General features: G+C 38.0%; 1 protein-coding gene across 7 annotated transcripts in view; it reads left to right on the top strand.

Annotated features, from left to right (window-relative positions):
* The window catches only part of LOC135768879 (RNA binding protein fox-1 homolog 3-like), a 291,731-nt gene that overhangs the window by 222,971 nt on the left and 46,902 nt on the right, over nt 1–21,858 (top strand). The gene's annotated exons all lie outside the window — the stretch shown is intronic.

Genomic DNA, 21,858 nt, shown 5'->3' on the forward strand with positions numbered 1-21,858 from the left:
TTTATGTCCTGAATCAGCAACAGCAACTTGCCTCCTGTGGGCAAATTCTCGATTGCCCCACAGCTAAATCTGAGATGAGCAGACAGGCAGAGGGGACATACGGGGAAATGTATGTGATTTTCTATCCTATCACACCATGTAAATATCAATTCATATAATTTTTTATTTAAAAAAAATATTATTTTGTGTGTGTGGCACAACCAGGGTGGCACCCTACCGCCCTCTATTGACCAGCCGACACACCTGGTCAGGTCATGTTTACAGAACCTAATCCTCATAAAGATGAACCTCATAAAAAAATTTAAGTACGAAATTCAGACCACAGCAGATACACAACTAAACTATACATGTCCATGTCTAAATGTGTGTGTGTGTGTGTGTGTGTGTGTGTGTGTGTGTGTGTGTGTGTGTGTGTGTGTGTGCGTGTGTGTGTGTCAGCTACTTTCATTGGTCTGAGCAGCAGTACATGAAGCTTTCAAATAGAGGAATTGTGTAGCACTTAGTGAATGAATATTTTATACAGTGTTCAGCAGTCTCTCTCTCTCTCTCTCTCTCTCTCTCTCTCCCTCTCTCTCTCTCTACATACATATACTGTATAGCAGATATAAATCTGGATATATTGTGTGAGCTGTTGTACCTTAGATTACTGTCCCTATAAATAATTGTTTATCTGCATTAATAATAAATGCAGCTCTTTATAGATCATTGTTGTTTTTTTATCATATCACTGCTTCTGTTGTGATTATAGTCACTGGAGAGTAATGTCTTACAGTGTTTATATTGTGTATGTGTGTGGCTGTCGTCTTGTCTTTAGTGAAGAGCTCAGTGAGATATGAGCTGATATCAGAGAGATTTACAGCCCTCACGCTGAGAGTGAAATACTGATAATCACATGCGGTGCAGGGCTTTCCCTGTAAATGTCAATGAGACCATCTAGACCTCTCTGCTGTGATTGTGTCCCGTCATAGACGCTCCCTGTGGTTTGACACGAGTCTCATCTGTGAGGTTTCTGCTCAGATGAACCGCTGAGATCGCTGCTGTAATTTTTCCTTTTGTGCGGGGTGAAGCCGGAATAAAGAGGTGAAGGTTATCTGATGCTTTAGTCATCCGTCACCGGCGTCTGATATTTACCAGAAGATAAAAGCAAACTGTGACTGGACCACACTAACATCTCTCTTAAACACAGTCATTCAATCCACTCGACTTGCCAAAAGTGAGTCTAGTTTTGAATACAAATGAACTCCAGCTGATAAAATACAGATAGATGTGAAGATGTGTTTATGATAAATGTGCCTGTATTTCGAAAAACAGTCTTCTCTCTTGGGGCTTTAAATGTTTAATAGTCTATTTGTCTGTGGCATTAAATAGCTGCTATATCATTTAAATGTGTGATTGTTTGACATTTCCTTTTCACATATAGAGCCAGATTTACTAACAGCTTACACCAGCGCAAATGCCTTTTTTGCCATTAACTCTTTCCCTGCCTGCGTTTTTAATGGTTTTAATGCTTTTTGATGGTTTTCACAAAAGTTTTATGCCTTCTTTAAATATATAAACGTACAATATATCAATTGAACAAACAAAAAAAAGTTTCATTCTATCTTTATTTGTTCTCTTTTTATCACCTCTTAAACATCGATAGGTTTCTTAAAAAATTTCAAATTTTGAGCCAAAAGCTGAGATTGTTGCAATTTTTGTAAAGGACTTTTATCTGAGTTTTAAGTGTTTTTGGATCAGTGGATGCTTTAGCGTTTTATAAGTTGAGTAAGAGCTCATCCTGGTGGATAATGTGGATTGCCGGAAAAACTCGTCAATTGCGGGTAAAGAGTTAAAAGGCTATTGTCAGAGGCCACAGCTAAATTTGTGTCACTTCACTTTTTCATGCTTAATCCTCTTCCGTACAAATACACTTCAGTAATTTACGGGAGTGACAACCACATTTTGCTATTAAATGAACTCCCGCAAAATGCAGGAATTGACAACCACATTTACAGAAACTCACAAAACCGAACTGTTGATTTAAACATGCATCATGAGCATGACTGGTCTCTCTTCTGAAAAAACAAATTACTTATTTACTTGAGCGTTTACTTATGTGCGTTGCCATAAAAAGTAGCGAACAAGAAAAATCTGATGATAAACCAAAATAAATCCACATGCTTTACCTCAAAAACCAAAATATTGGGACCGCCACATTCCCACTTTAATAACACCAAAACTTTATCACTTCAAGAACCAAGGTTAAGCCAGTGGTTTATTAAAATAGCAAAACACAATGCTGTAATATTATTTTGGTAAAATCGGTGAAAGATAACTATGCGAGGCGGCAGAACATTGTTATGGTTACCTCTTTGTCAATCATCGCACTTTCTTGAGTGAGTCTTGTTCTGTACAGACATGGAACGAACATTTAGAAGGGTTCCCACGGATCCTTGAAATTTTGTAAATCTGGCGGGAAAATTCAAGGCCCTGGGAAGTTTTTGAAAATATTCATACATAGATACAGGTCATTGAAAGTGCTTGAATCTATTTTATTCAAGAAGTTTTCTGGAAAAAAATAATATTATTCCCTGTGTAGTGTAGGATAATATCATAAAAATTTTAGACTTTTTAATCACACGTATTAAAATGTTCGCTTTAAATGCTTATATCTTCTGTATGCGAATGTTGATTCATACCAAAATGCTTTTTGTGCATAGTTGTGTTTGACACATGAAAACATCTCGGGTTACATAGCCTATATAACTGTTGTTTCCTGAGAAGGGAACGAGACGCTGCATCTCCCTTGCCATACTTCCTACGTCTCTATAACGCTGTCTTTAGCAATATTTCAGATAGCGATATACTTCCTGACTCCCGCGTCACCCTGTCTTTGTCGTTAAGCCTCACCATTGGTTGAATTTGATACACATTTAGACGCACTTACCCCTGGACGCGTCCCCAAAGTGTCACCGCAGTGACGCAGCGCGAGTTCCCTTAAAAGGGAACTGTAACAATGTATCTTAAAAGGTAACATGATGTAACCTTGCTCTCACTTAAAATGTGTCCCCACATTTAGTCCTTGAATTTGAGGGTATTGGACCTGGAAAGTCCTTGAAAGGTCCTTAAATTTGAAGTAAACTAAGGTGTGGGAACACTGAATTAGGGAATCCACTCCCTCTTTTCAATGCGGTTGTCACTTTCGAAACGTTTAAGTGTGTATAGGTCCAGAATCTACTAAAGACGTGCAGTGGAAAAATTTGCCCTGAAAAGGTGTGGACTCTTTTTTTTTTTTTTTGGTGACTGACCATGGGCATATGTATTTCTAGGAGTTTCCCTTTCAAACTCAAAAATGTATGAAAGTAGAGTATTTAATGTGATTAACTAAGGTTTCTGCTCGACTGTTAACTGGTATTTGTGCCATTTTTTAATGCCCAAAAAGCATGTCTTAAAATGCGTCATTATGGAAATTATATTTTTGCACCTGTGTATTTCCAATGCCATTTGCTTTTTTTGGGATTGTGCTCTTTGCCCTGTTTAGTAAGTCTGCCCCATAGTTTTTGTATTATCAATGTCATCATGATTGGAACAGAAGTTGCAGTTGATCTGTATGTTCCTGTGGAAAGCTGCATTAATAAACTAAGTGATCAGGGTCTGTGTTTTAGCTTTCCGTTCAGTCTTCCCTGAAATCAATTGTGTAATGCTTTTGTCATCAGATAGCAGGTAGAAAAATGTAGGTCCCTTTAGGGGGCCATGTTTGCAACGCCTCCGGGCAGTATTTCAGTCATGTAATCTACTTTATATCACAACTGTATAGTTGTTTCAGCTGCATGCCCACAAGTTGTCAAGCACTTCAGGTGACTGTAAAGAGCTCCTCTTTATCCATTTATGATTGGTTCTTTGAACTGGAAGGCAGGACTTCTGTCGTCAGAGTGGCCATCTTGATATATCCTATATCTTTTAAAAAATATTGTACTGAAGTGTATTTGTACTGTATTTCACACATATAAAACATCTCTCATGCCATCCAAAACCCACTTGACCCACTTTCTTTTGTAATCTTGATGATATTAAGGTCCAAAAAGGATAAAACACTTCAAAAGTAGTTCAGTAGTTTTTAGTTGGCTGCAACAACTAATCAATAATCGATAATAATCAATTAATACATTTGATTAGTTGGTTTGTGTGTCACATGCTCTCTGCGCTTGTAATTAAAGTTAGGTGCTTTATCTTATATCTGTGTACTCAAAGTCAGGCACTGACATTCATACAACGTGAGCTGCACGTTTATCAGTCGCTTCATCTTATCACCGCCCGACCAGCTTCGTTAAGCAAGGCGCATTGCCAGGTCCTCTGCCTTTTGGCAGAGTTCTGAATTGGGCTACTTTTGAACTGTTTCTACAGGTTGATGTTTTTCTGCGGGTTAGAGATGAAAGGATTTGGTTCATTAGTTGTTGGCATTTGGGCTGTGAATAGCACTCATTGCAGCCATTGGGATGCTTTCATAATCATTTTAAATGGCCATTAGGCTGGTTGTATTACGCGGATCTGGCAACCTGACAGGACAATGGCGGAAGCAAAAGTGCAAAAGAATGCTGGTTAATAAAGGTTTCATTTTGAGTTTGTATATTGATTAGGGATGCTAAACAATTAATCGCGATTAATCGTTAGCAGAATAAACGTTTTTGTTTACATCACATATGTGTGTAAACTGTGTATAATAAATATGTATATATATAAATATGAACACATTCATGTATAATTTTAAGAAAAACATTTTTTTATATATTAAGTATTTATATATAATATAAATTATACATAAATATACAAATGTATATACACATGTAAACATTTCTAAACCATATACATGCATGTGTATACATTTATTTATACAAAGTTATTATACACAGTTTACACACATATATGATGTAAACAAAAACTTTTATTCTGCTAACGATGAATCGCAATTAATCATTAAGCATCCCTAATATTGATAAATTTTTGTTGGGTTTTCAAAAAAATAGTTTTGGACCAAAGCATCTGTTTTGAAGTAAGGGGGAAATCCAAGATTTTATTAACCAACTATAACAATGCACGTGTATCACTTTCATATTATATGGATTATGTTTTTTGTTAATAACGAATAATGTTAATACTCATGAAGATCTAAATTTAAAGATTAAAATGAGTTTATTAATCTGTGGAAACTTTCCTCACCAGCACATCACTTATGTTTATTTATATATTGACATTTAAAGATGTTTTACTATTCAAAAGTTACTCTTTCTAATTTCAGGCTTAAAATATTAAAATCAAAAATATTAAATTAGTAAAAAAGTGTACTTTTAAAAGTACACTTCTACAAGTGAACACCCTAATTTAGCGCCTTAATTAACTGTGTAAATTGAGTAAATATTTATCCGATTAGTTGATTAATCGAAAAAATCAACCGATTAATCGATTATAAAAAATAACCGTTAGTTGCAGCCCTAGTTTGAAGTGAGAGCTACAGCATCGTAGAGGTTTGTGAGTAAAAGATCATGTCAATGTTTAAGTCTGGTTCAGAATAAAGTCACGTGTGATGATGTTTCTGTCAGAAGCATTCATCACAGCAGATGTAATTCAGCTGCGCGTGTTTGGTTTCCTAAGCACTTTGGAGGTGAGATGTGTGTCATGTGAGCTTTCTCCATCTCTCCTCTCTGAGATCCTGAGATCTCTCCATAGCCCCTGTGTGGGTGTAGCTTTACCCCATTACTCCACCAGACTGGGGCAAAAACGCACCGGTGCAGAAAAACCCTGCCTCAGGGGGCGGCTGGCAAGCGGCTCCATGAATGATTCAGAGAGTACCAGCACATCTCAGCTTCATCAATGCAGGGACTCCTCGTGCCAATTAGACAGCGTCTCTGTGACAAAAACCATCCGCAGGGCTTCGATCGGGTCGGGTGATAGACAGAGAGACGTGGAGCGGTTAGGGAAGCTGACCAAATCTTCGACCCTCACTTGAGTGCGTGCGACCTGATTATTCGCATCTCCCCCCGAATGCTCTCTCAACGGAGTCATTATAGAGAGAGAGAGTCATTACCGCACACGGCCGGACCTCAGGAAGATCTCTATATCTCCTCCGCTGGGAAATCTCAGCCTTTCATAAGAGCTCGAGGAGAGAAAGAGCATTAGAATCAGATCTCTTCACCTCCAATCAAAAACACGGCCTTTGGAAAGTAGAAATTTCTCAAATGTCACAAACAGGCTTTGATAAGCAGACCGAGACTGTTGAAGACTGTCGCAGGGCTAAGTGAAAGATTGCCTGTTTCAAAGTATGTGTTCACTTAAGTTTCGTTGCAGCCTACGCTAAGATGATGAGTGTTCGGTTGGTGGCGTCGTGCTGTGATTACGACCGTCAGACTTTATTTTCTTCGTCGCAGGCGGAAGGATGAAAAATGGCATTTTTTATAATATCAGGAAGTTTGATGACAATCTCAAAAAAGAAACCATTCTTTGGATACAAGTACATTTGGAAAGAGACGCAGCCCAGATGCAAATGCTTTGGCAATAGAAACGTACATTTTTGTCGTTCCAATAAAGCGCACTAAAATTGAAAAAAACAGAGAGAGATAAATGACTGCATCATGAAGGATTGTGGCAAAGTGTCCGAATTACAGTAAACGTTCACAGCTTTCAAATGGCTCATATTCTACTATTTTTATTGTACTTGTTCCCTGAGGTCCACTAATAATGCGATTAAAGTGTTTTCGCGCCAAAACAGCCATCGTTTTATGACTCTCTCTCTCTGATGCTGACAGATTAATGTGCTATTGCTGCTGTATGTGTAGGAAACAACCCATCAGTGCTTCAATCAAACAGACTTTGGATTTTATATAGTTTAATTTTTTTTTGAAATGCTGACAGATTGACACTTACTGTAAATGATCATGATGGGAATCTCTGGTTATGTAATGTTAGATTGATAGTATAGTTCAGTTTTTACGGATACGCAAGGGTCCGCATACAGTGCGCATAACACAGAATTTGTCATCAGTACAGTATACTTTGTATGCATGGGTCACGCATGTGCGTAATAAGCGTTTTACACACTACGCGACAAACGGCCAAATTTGCACGTTGCTACAGCTTTTGTCATGTAGTGGAAGCATTTTGTGCAAATATGTTTATCTTAAATGGCCGTGAAGGGCCGTGTCCACAGAAGGGGCAGGAATTTGGAAGCACGAGCAAGGCGTGCAGTCCGACTCCGCTTCACCTCTGAAACCGCCCGCTTTCTGCACGTCTCCTATTGAAAATGAAGTAGACACTGCCGCGTATCGTGTTAAACGCCCATAATGGAGAATGTCCATGTACCTGTCTGATGTCAATGGTTGACTCAGTTTCAATTAATGATCAATTCAGGCAGAGAAGAAAGTTCTGAGTTGAATTTTCATAATAATATGAACAAAAGATAATATGAGCGCTATAAGTGCTGGGATTGTCCACAGGATCGCTCGCTCGCTCACTATTTCTCTCTCTCTCTCTTACATGCATTAGATGCTATTAACAAGAGCCAGAGGAAGCTCCACTGACAGATTCGTGGTACGTTGGGAAGGAAAAATGTTCAGGTCTTTCCCAGAGGAGCAGTTCAGTGTGATGTCTTTTGAAACCACACACACACAGCAGTGAAATATAATTCATCTGATATCGCTCTGTAAAGATCAGCACTCTTGTCTGATAACGTTATCAGAAGTGATTCATTCAGGTCAAAGACGCGAGGCTGTATTTATATTTCAGAAATCATTTTTAAGTGTGATTAACATTTAGGTATTACATTGCTAAAGGCAGTAACAATTCAGGTCACATACTTTCTTCCTTGATATAAAAAAGACTTTTATCCACCTGACGTAAATGTGGGCACAGCCATCTTTGAGGTCTTTTGTGTTAAGTAACAACAACGTCAAAACAACCTTACGTACCAGAGATACATAACATTATGAAAGTTGCATACTTATTTTTTTTAACGCAACGTATTTCGAGTCAACTAATCATTTTTACAATGTATACAATATCTTGTCTCAAAGTGTGACTTTAATCTTTATCAACCAATCATTCCTGTTTCCACTCATCTTTGATCTTATGGCCATTCCGAATTCCCGACAGGATTCTGTACAGATTCCCAGTGAATTTTAAGATAAAAAATCACCTCAGAATTCATTCTAATGCTGCGTTCAGACCAGCTGCGGTAGAGGCGTCAAGTACGAGTGATTTCAATGTTAAGTCAATGTGTAGGGAGGTCTCGCGGCGCGAATGAGGCGTTTAGTGCAGCGTAGTAGTTCGCGCGAATTGACCGTTTCCACGGCAAACGTGCGAGTAAAAAATTTGAACTTTGGCGAAAAAAAAACATTCTGCGTTAACCAATCAGGAGCTTCCTTTAGTAGTGACCTGATTACAGAAAGCGAGTCGCAGAAGCACCTCCCATGACGCAAATTTCCACGTGAATGTCTCGATGACTAGAATTTTATGCGCGGCTTTCACTCGCGAGTGAAACGAGTAAACTGAAAATGTTCAAGTGGCAAACTAGATGCGGTAGACGCGTTTTGACCCCTCAAATGCAGCTGATGTGAACCCAGAGTAATACTGAACGGCTCCTGTGTAGCTCAGTGGTTGAGCATTGCATTAGCGGCACAAAAGGCCATGAGTTCGAACCCAGAGAACACACAGTTTATATTAGGGCTGTCAAACGATTAATCACGATTAATTGCGATTAATCACATACTAAATAAAAGTTTGTTTTGCATAAAATATGTGTGTGCACTTATTTATATATATATATATTTATGTATGTCAGTATTTATATATACATAATAATTACACACACAAATATATTATGCAAAAACTAAATGTATTTTGTATGCGATTAATCATGATTAATCTTTTTACAGGCCTAAAAATATGTGTAATGCATAAAAGCGTGTGCCAAATGCATAAATGTAACTTTACCAAAGTGCCACAGTATAGTGTGCTTGTATTTGACATTGTATTAGGGTTTGTTTTAGGGTTGCTAAGGTTTACTTAATTATATTTGCCATGTTGCCCGTATTCTTATGTACATATGTGCATAAACACATTCATGCAGACACACGCGGCATCTCCTGTAAAGTTTGTTAGTTTTTTCTGTAATATTGGATTTCGCTGTGGATGTGGTGCTGCCTCAGCAGTGTTGAGTTTCTCACACAGCACAGCATTTGTGCATTCGGTGAAGTTTACAGCTCTCCACTGCAATCTGGTTGAAACCCTGTGGAAATGAGAGCTTTGTGTGAAGAGCTTCTGCTAACAGATGCGTCCGCCGTAGACGGCAGAGCTCCATTGATTTCTGGATGATCCGTAGTTGTGATGGATTCGTTTTCCTCCTCATAAAGCTCTTTACACCGGAGAGCTTCCCGCCCCGGACCCGATGCCGCATCAGGGCCGTCGAGAGACCCGCGTTTAAACTCGACTCACAGTCCAGAAAGCAAACAGCCACCCCATCTCACGACCCACAGGCTCGAGCGCACACCGGCAGAGCTTTAATTGCTTCGGTGATGAAGTTTGTTGAAAGTTTGGAGGTGGGAACAGCTGGAGTGAGCTGGTGTGACCACAAACAATCTGTGCTGCGGTTCATTCAGGTCTGATAATGGCTGCATCAGTCTCTCGCTTTCTCTCTCTCCACCCACCGGTGTGACACTGTCGCCTCTGCTTAACACAAACTCCTCATGCAACTCTCTGAAAGTCCTCCGATCAATCACGCATCGATTTTCACTAGCTTACTCATTCTTTCTGCTCCTCCATGTTTATTCTTCATGGTTAACTTTTTCTTCGGAGATGATTTAATGTATGATGATTACTCTACAAGACTCATCTCATGTTTTACAGTAACGTGACCATATTTCATCCGTCTCCAGATCAGTGAGGCAATGCATCGAGATAAAACACTTTTTTATGGAATAATTAACTGACCATTGACTCGTTGGAAATAAATTCTTGAGGTAGTAATTCAGCCATGCACACTTTGACCCCTTACAGCACAGTTAGCACGTCTATACATGTGTAAAGACCTCAATCATTCCTCTTTATAGCATTACCGTATATCGTACATCTTGCATAAAAAGCCTAAGGGCAGATTTTTACATTTTTATTCATGCATTATTTTACAGCGCGAACGTAGTTTATAAGTGATGTAATTCTTCAGAGGCGTGACAGCAGCTCGGCTCTTTTCAAAAAACCTTCGCTCTTCCGGTAACAAGCAAATATTTCAAACACTTAACAGTGTGACAGAATGCAACATCGCTGTTTCAGTGCAAACAACCCTGAGATTGAGCAATAATCTGAGATTCACTGATTGATTTCAGTCCCTCAGTAGTGTGTAGTGCTGAAAACAATTACTTGAAGTGTACAGAGAGAAACATTGATGCATTGATCAAAACACACACACATGCATGCATGCACATACGCAACGACACACAAACACACACACAATGGCTCTGTTATTGGAAACTGTGTGGTCACCAACCCTCAATTTAATTCAGAGCATTTAATTGAACTAAACCAATAACATCTGCTCGCTCTCTCTCTCTCTCTCTCTCTCTCTCTCTCTCTCTCTCTCTCTCTCTCTCTCTCTCTCTCTCTCTCTCTCTCTCTCTCTCTCTCTCTCTCTCTCTCTCTCTCTCTCGTTCTCGTTCTCGTTCTCGTTCTCTCACTCTGCAGGTCAGTAATGAGGTGTAGTGTAAGGGTTTGGTCAGTTTGCATCATACTTTGCTTTTACTTTTCAACTTTGTCTCATTAGAGCTCATGACTGCTGTGTCTGGAGCACTGCACCAACACACAAACGCACACACACGCACACACTGTATGCGGGTGCATTGGACACTTACAGGCCTTATATGACTTATCTTATATTATATAATATAAAGTGAAATGTTTTCGAGAGATTCTTTAGGTTCTTCTGTAATATCAGCTACACGCAGGCTGTGGCACAGAAGTGTCAGAGTTTAAATACCAAACACACCAAGAGTTTAAATTACCAAGCACATATAAAGGATATAAAGGATACCATTTGGTTGTTAAATTCTTAAAGGTCACATTCTTCCTGAACCCATTTTTCAAAGTTTAGTTAGTGTGTTATGTTGCTATTATAGCATAAATAATACCTGTAAAGTGATAAAGCTCAAAGTTCACTGGCAGGCGATATATTTTCTTTAACAGAATTCGCCTTTCAAAGCCTACAGCGAACGGCCGGTTTGGACTACAGTCCTCTACTTCCCGATTGAATGACGTCAATATATGAGTTTTTGACTAAACTCCATGATTTGTCTATGATATCTTAAAGTTTTGTATCTTCAGAACTCAGTGTGATGACACAAATGTGAAATAACTTGAGCACCATGTATTTTTGTACTTTAATGTTGACTATGGTCTGTGATCATCAGATTTTTCTTATGAATTAAAGACGCTCATTCAAGATGCATGATCTAAAAGCTCATTTATAGCCCTATTCAGACGGGATTAGTTTTACAGGGGGACATCTAAGAAAATCGTGCTTCTCAGAGGTCCTCTGTGTTTTTAATCCCGTCCGAATTGGCCATGTCTGTGTTTTTCTCTGAGGACCTCCGTAAGAATTCCAGAGCAATTTACCTACTGGTTTTCACCGAACTCAGAGGTCCTCTGAGAAATGTAATCCCGTCCGAATGCAATGTGTTTGCCCGCAATATCTTTTGTAAACGAGGTTCTTGTCATATTTTGGCCAACGTGATCTGCCGTAAGGTCTTACTAACGCTCGTATATTGTATATGTGAATCCCATTCATTGAAATATGGATGTTTTTTCCATTCGGCGAAATAAAATAATTAAATCAAGTTGAATATCAAACACTGTTGAGGCTGGCCACTGTAATATCAGTATATGGTAAACTCAACCTCATTTTGTTCAACTCCGGAATGGTAATGTTAATTAATAAAGATAAAAAATAGTTACTAATCCTTATTTCTTCATTTGTTTGGGTTTATTATAAGCAGCCAGTTATTTAAAACACGTAGGCTGCTTTTGAGGATTTGTATAAGTTCTTTTGATTTGTTAATATTAGATTAATAAATTACATGTTCTGTAATAATTGTACATTTAAAGCAAAATATTAAACATTACAAACACGCGTACCCATAGCACGTGATCTTCTGCAACGCCCAAACGCATGACACATACACTCCCATCTCTGGAATAACCTGAGAATTTTAATCCCGTCCGAATCGGTACATAAAATCACGGACTTGGTGGGGGACACGTTGAAACTCAAACGTTGTTTGGAAAACTTATCCCGTCCAAATAGTGCTTATGTTTTAATATTTTTACGTGCACACGGTTTTTTGGCGTTAATAGAAAGTTGATAGAATGAATCAAACTTAAAACTTAAATTATAACTTTTAATTAAAACGATCTAAATGTACTTTTTTTTTAGTATGTGTTTTAGTTTTTTACCTTTAAAGATGTAACTTCTTAATCTCAAAGTTACTACCCTTGAATAAAGATAAAGTCTAAAGTCTAAGCCTAAAAGTCCACCTTTACATCTTAAACTTTAAATGTTTTTTTCTACTCAAAATGACACCTATACGGTTCTGCTTTTCCATTGCAAACAATCATTTACAAGGGTACCACCAGGTGTACCTTTAGGGACATTACTGACGCAAAAGGCATGTCACAAATTTGCAATGTTTATTTTTTGTTGTTATTCTTTATTGATACTATCATGACTGAATGTTTTAAACAGTTATTGGTGGGTCGTACGTTACGAAAGATTGAGAACTAAACAGACTCAGTTCTGATTATAGCGTCTGATCACAGATGCTCTCCACAGGGACTCATTCTCCTTTATTTCTTAATTTAATAAAGCAACACTTAAAATGTCATTGAAGGTTGTTTTGTTGTGAACTTGTTTTTAAGATGGTAAACTAGGGCTTCAATTATTTAAATAATTTTCTCCATATTAACCGAGTAATCAGATAAAAGCCTAAACATCTATTCAATTAGATTTTTTCATTTATTATAACTCAATTAGAGTAGAAGTATACTTTAAAAAGTGCAAAAGCCACACATTGAGTTAAATAAAAAGTGTGTCTAGTTTTTAAATAGTAATATATCTTTAAATATAAATAAACCAAACCTAATGAATTTCTCAATCTCCAGGGATCTGCTAATCTTCAATTTTAGACCTTGATCAGTTTTAACCTTATTCGTTGTTAACCAAACAAAAAAACCAGATGATATGCCAGTAATATGCGTTGTTGCAGAAATAAAAAGACCCCTTACTTTAAAACAGATGCTTAGTTTGTGGTTTATTACTTTTTGATATTATGAAAACCCAACAACAATAAAACAAAGACATATTAAAGAAAGAAATAAAACCTTTATTAACAAGTGTTTTTTTAGCTTCTTCCTCCATTATCATCCTGTCAATCATCCGATGTCATGGGTTAGAAAGATACTGATGAAAACTATAAGCTCTTAAGTCACTTTAGATAAAATTGTCTGCCAAATTAAAAGTAACAGACCAGTAGATATTCAAACTGCTTATTAAAGCATATTAAAGTTGAATTTGTTTTTTAATCTTAAACATTTCAGTCGGATGTGATTAATAAAACCGTCCCAGCTGTGTTTAGATCTTCTGGCTTGATCCCGCTGAAGAAATCTCTTCTTTGGCTTATTTCCTAATTGGATGTGAAGAAATATTACATTTATTTGGGTTCAGACCGTCATAACGGACAAATTGAATTCTGGTTGTCAGCGTGAGCATCAGTGGGTGTTTGGAGAGAGGTTAATACCAGCAGAGTTATTATTGTTTGGATTTGTTGTGTTATGATTCTTCAGGTCCTCTGAGAGCTGACAGGAGGCTTCACTTTGTGTCATAAGACTTTAAAATGATCTTCTGTCTCTTTGCTTTATTAAGACACTTTCGGCGTTGGTCTCAGAGGAACGACGGACCTCTTATGCCTTCTGTACGTTATAACACCGCTCGATCACACAATACACACAGAGACACGATGTTAAAGACCGAAGGATTTCTTGTTAGTGTTTGTATGACACGCAGAGATTCACGTAACCCATAGTAAAGGAAAATCACAACATGCCTCCGTACTCTTACTCCATTTGTGTCTTTTTTATATAAATTCTTTTACCTTAAGTCTCTTGAGCTATGAAAGATCAACCTATGAGCCAGACAAGTTTCCAATAACATCTCTCCACATGCTGATAGGCTAATATTAAAGTCAAACAACACAGCTGTAGATGATGGGAGAGATGGAGAGATGATGAAAAACAGAGAGAAGTTTGATTTTCTGAGGGAAATCCAACAGCTTTGCACGCTGGCACTGAGGACAGACATGCTGTTTGTTTTTCCAAACGTATTTTCCCACAAATGAGGTGTAAAAACGACACTGTGGATTCTCAGCGGCACACAATGAAGACTAATAAGACCACCTGACTGAGAGAGAGAGAGAAAAAGAGAGAGAGACTTAGTCTTTTGTCCTGTTGTTTTTCTGTAATTGGAGGAAATCCTCCATCTGGACCTCAGCGATTGTGTTGTAGTTTGCCTGTTAGTGGTTTTTATTTCAGGTGATAATGAACAGGTTTGAGATGAAAGCAGCGGGGCGTGAGCTTCTGACCGCACAGGTTACATGCAGCTTGTCACTGATAATTAAAACTGATCTGAGTCCAGTCCACATGGACCACGCTCTCATTCACAGCTGTTTCACTGACATAATGCCATAATTATGTTATTCCTGATCATTTTTATCTTAATCTTACAAATAAAACCGAGTTTTGGGACTGGACCACACAAAAAATTCCTTGTTTCACTTAAATGTTTAAGTTTAATCAACTTGAATTTACAACTTTCTTGACTAGTGAGGAGTTGCTTATTTCAAGTTATAATTTAAAACTTTAAAGGTGCAGTGTGTAAATTTTAGCGGCATCTAGTGGTGAGGTTGCGAATTTGCAACAGTCCACTGCTCACCCCTCGCTTTTGAAACGCATAGAGAAGTTACGGTAGCCGCCACCGGAAAAACATGTCATTGACGGAGACAACTTAGCAAAAAAAGTCTGTCCATTAAGAGCTTCTGTAGAAACATGGTGGCACAAAATGGCGACTTCCATGTAAGGGGATCCTCCGTGTATGTAGATAAACGTCTCATTCTAAGGTAATAAAAACATAATGGGACATTATAAAAAGGTCTTTATACACCCCTGTTAATATAGTTTTGTATACTGTATTATTTTGCAAGAGATCCTTTTAAAAATTACACACTGCACCTTTAAATTGATTAAACCTAAAAATTCAAATGCAACAAGGAATATTTTACAGTGCACAGACTTCTAGATGTAAATGAGCTCTGATTTGATTGGTAACTTTGTTTTAATGCACATACATAATGTTTATAAGAGGTTGTGATGTTGAATAATAGGTTGTGTTAAGTCAGTGTGGATATTATTAATATATTTTGCATATGAAAAGTTCACATGCTAAACCCTTTGCGTGCGTCTAACATGTTTTCTTGAAAATAAGCACATTTTTATCATGCTCTAATGTTAAGGTTCAGTCATTTCACTTTAATGGCAATAAAAAGGTTATGAGTCAGTTATTGAAATGCCTTGTTTTCACAAATTTCACAATTTAAATAGGTATTTAACACATTTGACTGTCTTTAGCTGCAAAACCCTCTAAAATTATCATTTTGGTTGCTATTTGATCGGGTCGTCAAAAATGTTATTGTTCAGTAAAATTCGTATAATTTATTTTGGCAACATTATTTTCACAAATGCACTTTAGTAATTTCATGGGCATTTAACGAAATTTGACTGTCTTTAGCTGCAAAACCCTCTGAAATAATTCATCAGAGGTAGGGATATAAAGACTGGGGGGTAGTCCTCCCTATTCCCCCCAGCAAATTGCCCCCTCTCCCTACACCAATTTTTTATAGCAGGTTGTGATGTGATGTCATTACCAAGATTTGTATAAATTCTTTAGTTTTAAAACATCAAGTAAAGTCGTGTTTCCCATTAAGACTGGGGGGGTAGTCCTCCCTATTCCCCCCAGCAAATTGCCCCCTGTGCCTACACATATTTTTTATAGCAGGTTGTGATGTGATGTCATTACCAAGATTTGTATAAATTCTTTAGTTTTAAAACATCAAGTAAAGTCGTGTTTCCCATTAAATTAGTATTTTTTTAGTAAACATCTTAATTTTGTGAAATGTTAAAGAGTTTAAGGACTGTGAGATGTGCAGCAGAACAGACAAGCTGTTTGTTCTTCTGTCTGAGGAGGCGGAGTTTATGTGGGTGGCCAATCACTGCGCAGGGATCATCTAGCCATAAACCGGCATGTAAACTAAATCAATATCATGCGGTCATGTTACCAGAGCAGGAAATCCTGCAGGACCAACACAACCCCGACGGTTAGAGGAATAAAATCTGTCAATATATACTCACCATGTCATACCACACCAGACTAAAGCCAACACATCTTTACCTTTCATTCTACATCATTTAAGGAGGACATTTCACTTTTTTAAGATGTTAAATTAATTTTTGGTGTCCTCAGAGTACATATGTGAAGTTTTAGCTTAAAATATCATATAGATCATTTATTAAAACATGTTAAAATTGAAACTTTGTAGATGAGCGCAAAAATGCAATGGGGTGTGTCCTTTAAAATGCAAATGAGTTGATCTCTGCACATAATGGGAGTGTCGTGGTTGGATAGTTCAGATTAAGGGGGGGTATTATCCCCTTCTGACATCACAGGGGGAGCCATATTTTAATGATTGCTTGCAGAAAATGGTTTACCAAAACTAAGTTACTGGGTTGATCTTTTTCACATTTTCTAGGTTAATAGAAGCACTGGGGACCCAATTATAGCAGTTAAACATAGAAAAAGTCAGTTTTTAATGATATGTCTTCTTTAAGAAGTTGACTTTCAGGAAATAATGATGTACATTTCATTCGATCCCCTATATAAACGTACAATTATGACGTCTCTCTCTCTCTCTCTCTCTCTCTCTCTCTCTCTCTCTCTCTCTCTCTCACTCTCACTCGCTCACTCTGGTCATGACATGACATGAAAACAAACACAAAATATCAAAGTGACAAATGCCAAAGTTTGTCTTCTTTCAGTTTTAGGTGAGACCTCAGGCAACCCAAAATGCTCGGTCTCATGGTTTCTGATGAGTACTTATCATCTGTCTGATGTTGGTATTTTTAAGGGCACTTGTTGAAGGTGTCTACAGTTCAGCTGTGATTTATCAGGGTCTTTATTCTCCTCTGGTTCATTTCTCCTCTGAAAACATGTTTGTCTCACACTTCAGAGTCACAGTAAAGATCACACAGCAGCGAGCGTTGCTTTGTGTTTCACTAATAAGCTCCCTGTGTGGCTCAGAGCATCGCCCTTTAATAGTGTAGACTATCTGTGTGTAAGTGTGTGCTTGTGTGCGTTGCACTTCACTGCCATCTGCTTTGAAACTCAACTGGGCTTTGTACTGCGTTTACGTTGTGTCATGAAAGTGTGAAACATCAGAACTGTTAAGTGTGTTGGATTGTGTTGTTGTTTTTGAGCAGGTACCTGTAAATTATTACTGTGCTCTTTCATACTACCATACTGCACACTGCATAGTACACAGATGTTAGACTGTAGGGCCAATTCAGCTAAATTAAGCTAATTTATATTTTTATTATGATGAATGGTAAAAAAGTGTTTCAGTTTATCTAATTTCACTCGACTGTATATACTGCCTGCTATTTCAGAGTATGTGAACCACTTATTCATCATTTTACAGTTTATATATTTTACTACCAGTAGTTATTTTTAAGCTTACTTGTCTAATTTCTCAATTAAATAGATGATGGGCACAGATGCAAAAGCTGAATCACATGCATCTGCTTTTGCCTTTATTGCATTGTGTATGTTTTTACCATAAGTTTGAGAAGCCAAGTTCATTTAAAAATTAACTAAATTAATTTTTAGGGATGCCTTGAATGTTCGGCAACTAAAACTATTGCATGCCTCTAACTTTACACTTGTTGCTATTTGATCACGTCATCGAATATTTTATTGTTTTCGGTAAAAATTCTTATCACTTATTTTGTCAACATTATTTTCACAAATGTCACTTTAGTCATTTCATATGTATTTAAGAAATTTTGACTGTCTTTAGCTGCAAAACCCTCTAAAATAATTAATAAGAGGCTGGGATATAAAGACTGGGGGGGTAATCCTGCCCACCACCCCACCACCAGCAAATCACACCCTACACATATTTAAAAAAAAAAATTAAATTCTTTGGCTTTAAAACATCAAGTAAAGTCGTGTTACCATTAAATTAGTAACTTTTTAGTAATCGCCTTCATGTTTTATGAGTGTTAGATGTGCAGCTGAACAGACAAGCTGTTTGTTCTTCTGTCTGATGAGGCGGAGTTTATGTGGGTGGCCAATCACTGTACAGGGATCGTCTAGCCATAAACCGGCATTTAAACAAAATCAATATCATGCGGTCATGTTACCAGAGCAGGAAATCCTGCAGGACCAACACAACTCCAAGGGCAGGAACAATTTTTGGTGTTTTCCTTTGTGTTTACCATGAATCTGGCCCTCTCGTTTTCATAAGTTTCAGAAGCATATATTTGCTTTATCTTTGCTATTTTTTGCCAAATAGTTTTCGTTGCATTCCTTTTTTTATTATTGCTCTGTTTAATAGATTTAGGGGCGGTCTCCCGGACAGGGTTTAGATTAATCTTGGATTAAATCTTGGTTATATTAAAGGCAGGGTCCATGATCTCTGAAAGCCAATGTTGACATTTGAAATCACCTAAACAAACTCGCCCCTACCCCTTCTTTTGATAGACCGGTACCACACATACGCAACCCAGGTTAGTAGACACGCCCCTTACTGCTGATTGGCTACAAGTGTGTTTTAGAAGTCAGCCCGACTCTCTTTTCCAAAGCGTTTTTCAGATATCGTTCACTCTGTCTTTAAGTTTTTACAAACATACCTTACAAAAGACAACACTGGTGTGCATCTTGAGGCAAACCAGTGGCACTGATATATGTTAATATATGTCAGTACAAGGTGTTTTTAAATTAAGGAGCTTAACTTAAACATGCATTTTAGTCTGGGACTAGGATAAAACCTGTCCATGAAAAACCGGCATTAAATATAGTAAGGGTGTTTTCACATATACACTGTTTAGGTTGGCCCAAATGACGTGTCGCTCCGAGTACGGTGCGTTTGGGTCAGTGTGAACACAACAGCCGCACTCGGGTGCGCACTAAACAGCCGCTCCGAGACCGCTCTAAACAGGTGGTCTCGGAGCGGCTGTTGCCGAACTCTGGGGCGACCCACCTGTGGTGTGAACACTGCTGGACCTCGGGCCGAACCAAATACAGGAAGTTCTCCACATGTTTGAGCCACTGGGCTTTCGTTGTGACGTGAGCCGGGTGTTATATTGTGGGTTAAAGGACAAGTTCGGTATTTTAGACTTAAAGCCCTGTTTTCAGATTGTTTATGGTGAAAAAGAAAGGTTCTGACTGAAATTTCGACATTTGCGGGTGCCCTGAGAATTTTCGCGTGTTTGTGTTTCAGCTCAGACCTCTACAATGGGTTTAATGGTGCACTGGAACAATCCTTCCTAAAATGCATTAAACTTTCGTTTACAAAGACGTGAAACTCACCGAGTGGTCAGGGGTGTTCACTGGTATGCTCACACAAAAATCGCTCCAAAAGACGCATTCCAACAGGTTTAATCGTAGTTTTTACCAGCTCCATTGAGTTGTATTAGATGTCCTGTGAGGTACGGTATTACTCCGCGCCGGGAACTTTGTTTCTATTCTTGCTATTGGCAAAGGCGGATAAGCGCCACCACCTGGGCTGGAGTGTCTATTATTCAAGCTCTAAGCGGAAGAATGTACGGGTGTGAGGCGTTTGGAAAAATAGGTCCACAAGTTAACAACGAATGCTAAAACAGCTGTTGGAAAGCATCTTTTGCAGCAATTTTTGTGAGAGCATATCAGTGAACACCCCTGACCACTCGGTGAGTTTCACGTCTTTGTAAACGAAAGTTTAATGCATTTTAGGAAGGATTGTTCCAGTGCACCATTAAACCCATTGTAGAGGTCTGAGCTGAAACACAAACACGCAAAAATTCTCAGGACAGCCGCAAATGTCGAAATTTCAGTCAAAACCATTCTATTTGACCATAAACAATCTGAAAACAGGGCTTTAAGTCTAAAATACCGAACTTGTCCTTTAACAACAAACAAGCCAATCCTGGTCCGTTGCATAGAGATTCGCTGTCTCCTATACGTTTGAGCTGATGATTTTATAAATGCATAGCTGTCCTCCACACACAAATAGTGACATTACGGGCTTTTAGCAAACGGCTCCGTGAGAAAGGCTTTAATAGAACAGCTACGCAATTTCGCGTTAAAGCAAAGAAACTTCTCAAAGACGTGCATAGTTTATCTCCACATCTTGATAGCTGCGCTCTCCCTGTCAAGCTGGTTGTCGTGGAAATGTGGGGGTGGTCATGAGACGGTAAGAGCTGTCAGAGACCAATGACAGCGCTGACCGTTGTCACATGGTGTACGGTGCGGCATTTCGAGTAAAGTAAAAAATATATATATGTGAACACGGACCGCACTAACTGAAAAATGATACAATGTATTTTGGTGCGCTCCGAGGCCGCACCACGGTGCGCACCAACATATGTGAAAACAACCTAAGCTACTTAATCAATATGGTTGATTATAGCATAACTAAACTACAACTATCTTAAGGGCTAGTATACTTTTTTCCGCGTCCGCACAGCTTTCAAAGTATTCTCAACCGCGACTGTGCGAAAGGCTGTGTTCGATACATAAACAATACAAATTATTATTTATTCAAATAATTACTCTACCAAGCTATCAGGGCAGCACTGAGTCGAGACGATTACGGTACATTAACTCTTTCCCCGCCATTGCCGAGTTAACTTGTCAATTAAGAGAAAACATTTGCATAAAAAAATTTGTTAATGATTAATTTTAATGTTAATCTGTAATATTGCGACTATCAAATGGCGCATTTACCCAATTTTTAAAAAAACTGAAGCAAAAAAGTTATTTACTAATTTTAAACTCCGTTTATGTTTTTATAATCGTTCTGAATCTGATCTCTAACAAAGTTCTTTCACAAAAAATTTATTATTTCAGCTTTTTGCAAAAAAATTATTTTCAAAGAAAAATACCCATATTTAAGAGTTTATACGCAGAGAAAAAATATAGATAGGATGAAACTTTTTTCCCTGTTTTGTTTGTTTGTTTATTGTTTGTTTGAAAGCAGAGGGTCTGTTCTGTCTTTCATTTGATATATTTGTATGTTTATATATTTTTATAGGAACATTTTCCTGGAAGGCATTTTGTAAACTTTTGTGAAAATCACAAATAATGCTTGCGGGCATCTTTTCAAAAAAAAAAAAAAGGCTGGCAAGGAGTGAGTTAAAAATGTAGGATAGATGGATAGATCAAGAAAAATAGTGGATCCACCATTGCAAACAAAAAATTTATAAACAAAGGACAGGAATCAAATATTATAGTGACGAAAATGCTCTATGGCTTTCTCTTCTTGGAAAAAGTGAAAAAAAATGAAAAGATGATGGTTTATGTGCAAACGTTGTCTATTACTTTTTGTAATTGTTTTTAGTGGAGTATCCTGTCTCAATATTTTCTCGTGCATGTGGTGTTTCACGCATAATGTCTGGGGACCCTCCTGTTGACGAAAATGACATAATGCGGATGGCGCGTACGCGGACGGCCCTAGCATACCTTCGGCTTTAGTAGACTATCAA

Source organism: Paramisgurnus dabryanus, chromosome 3, assembly GCF_030506205.2.
Source record: "Paramisgurnus dabryanus chromosome 3, PD_genome_1.1, whole genome shotgun sequence".
In the NCBI taxonomy this organism is placed as follows: domain Eukaryota; kingdom Metazoa; phylum Chordata; class Actinopteri; order Cypriniformes; family Cobitidae; genus Paramisgurnus; species Paramisgurnus dabryanus.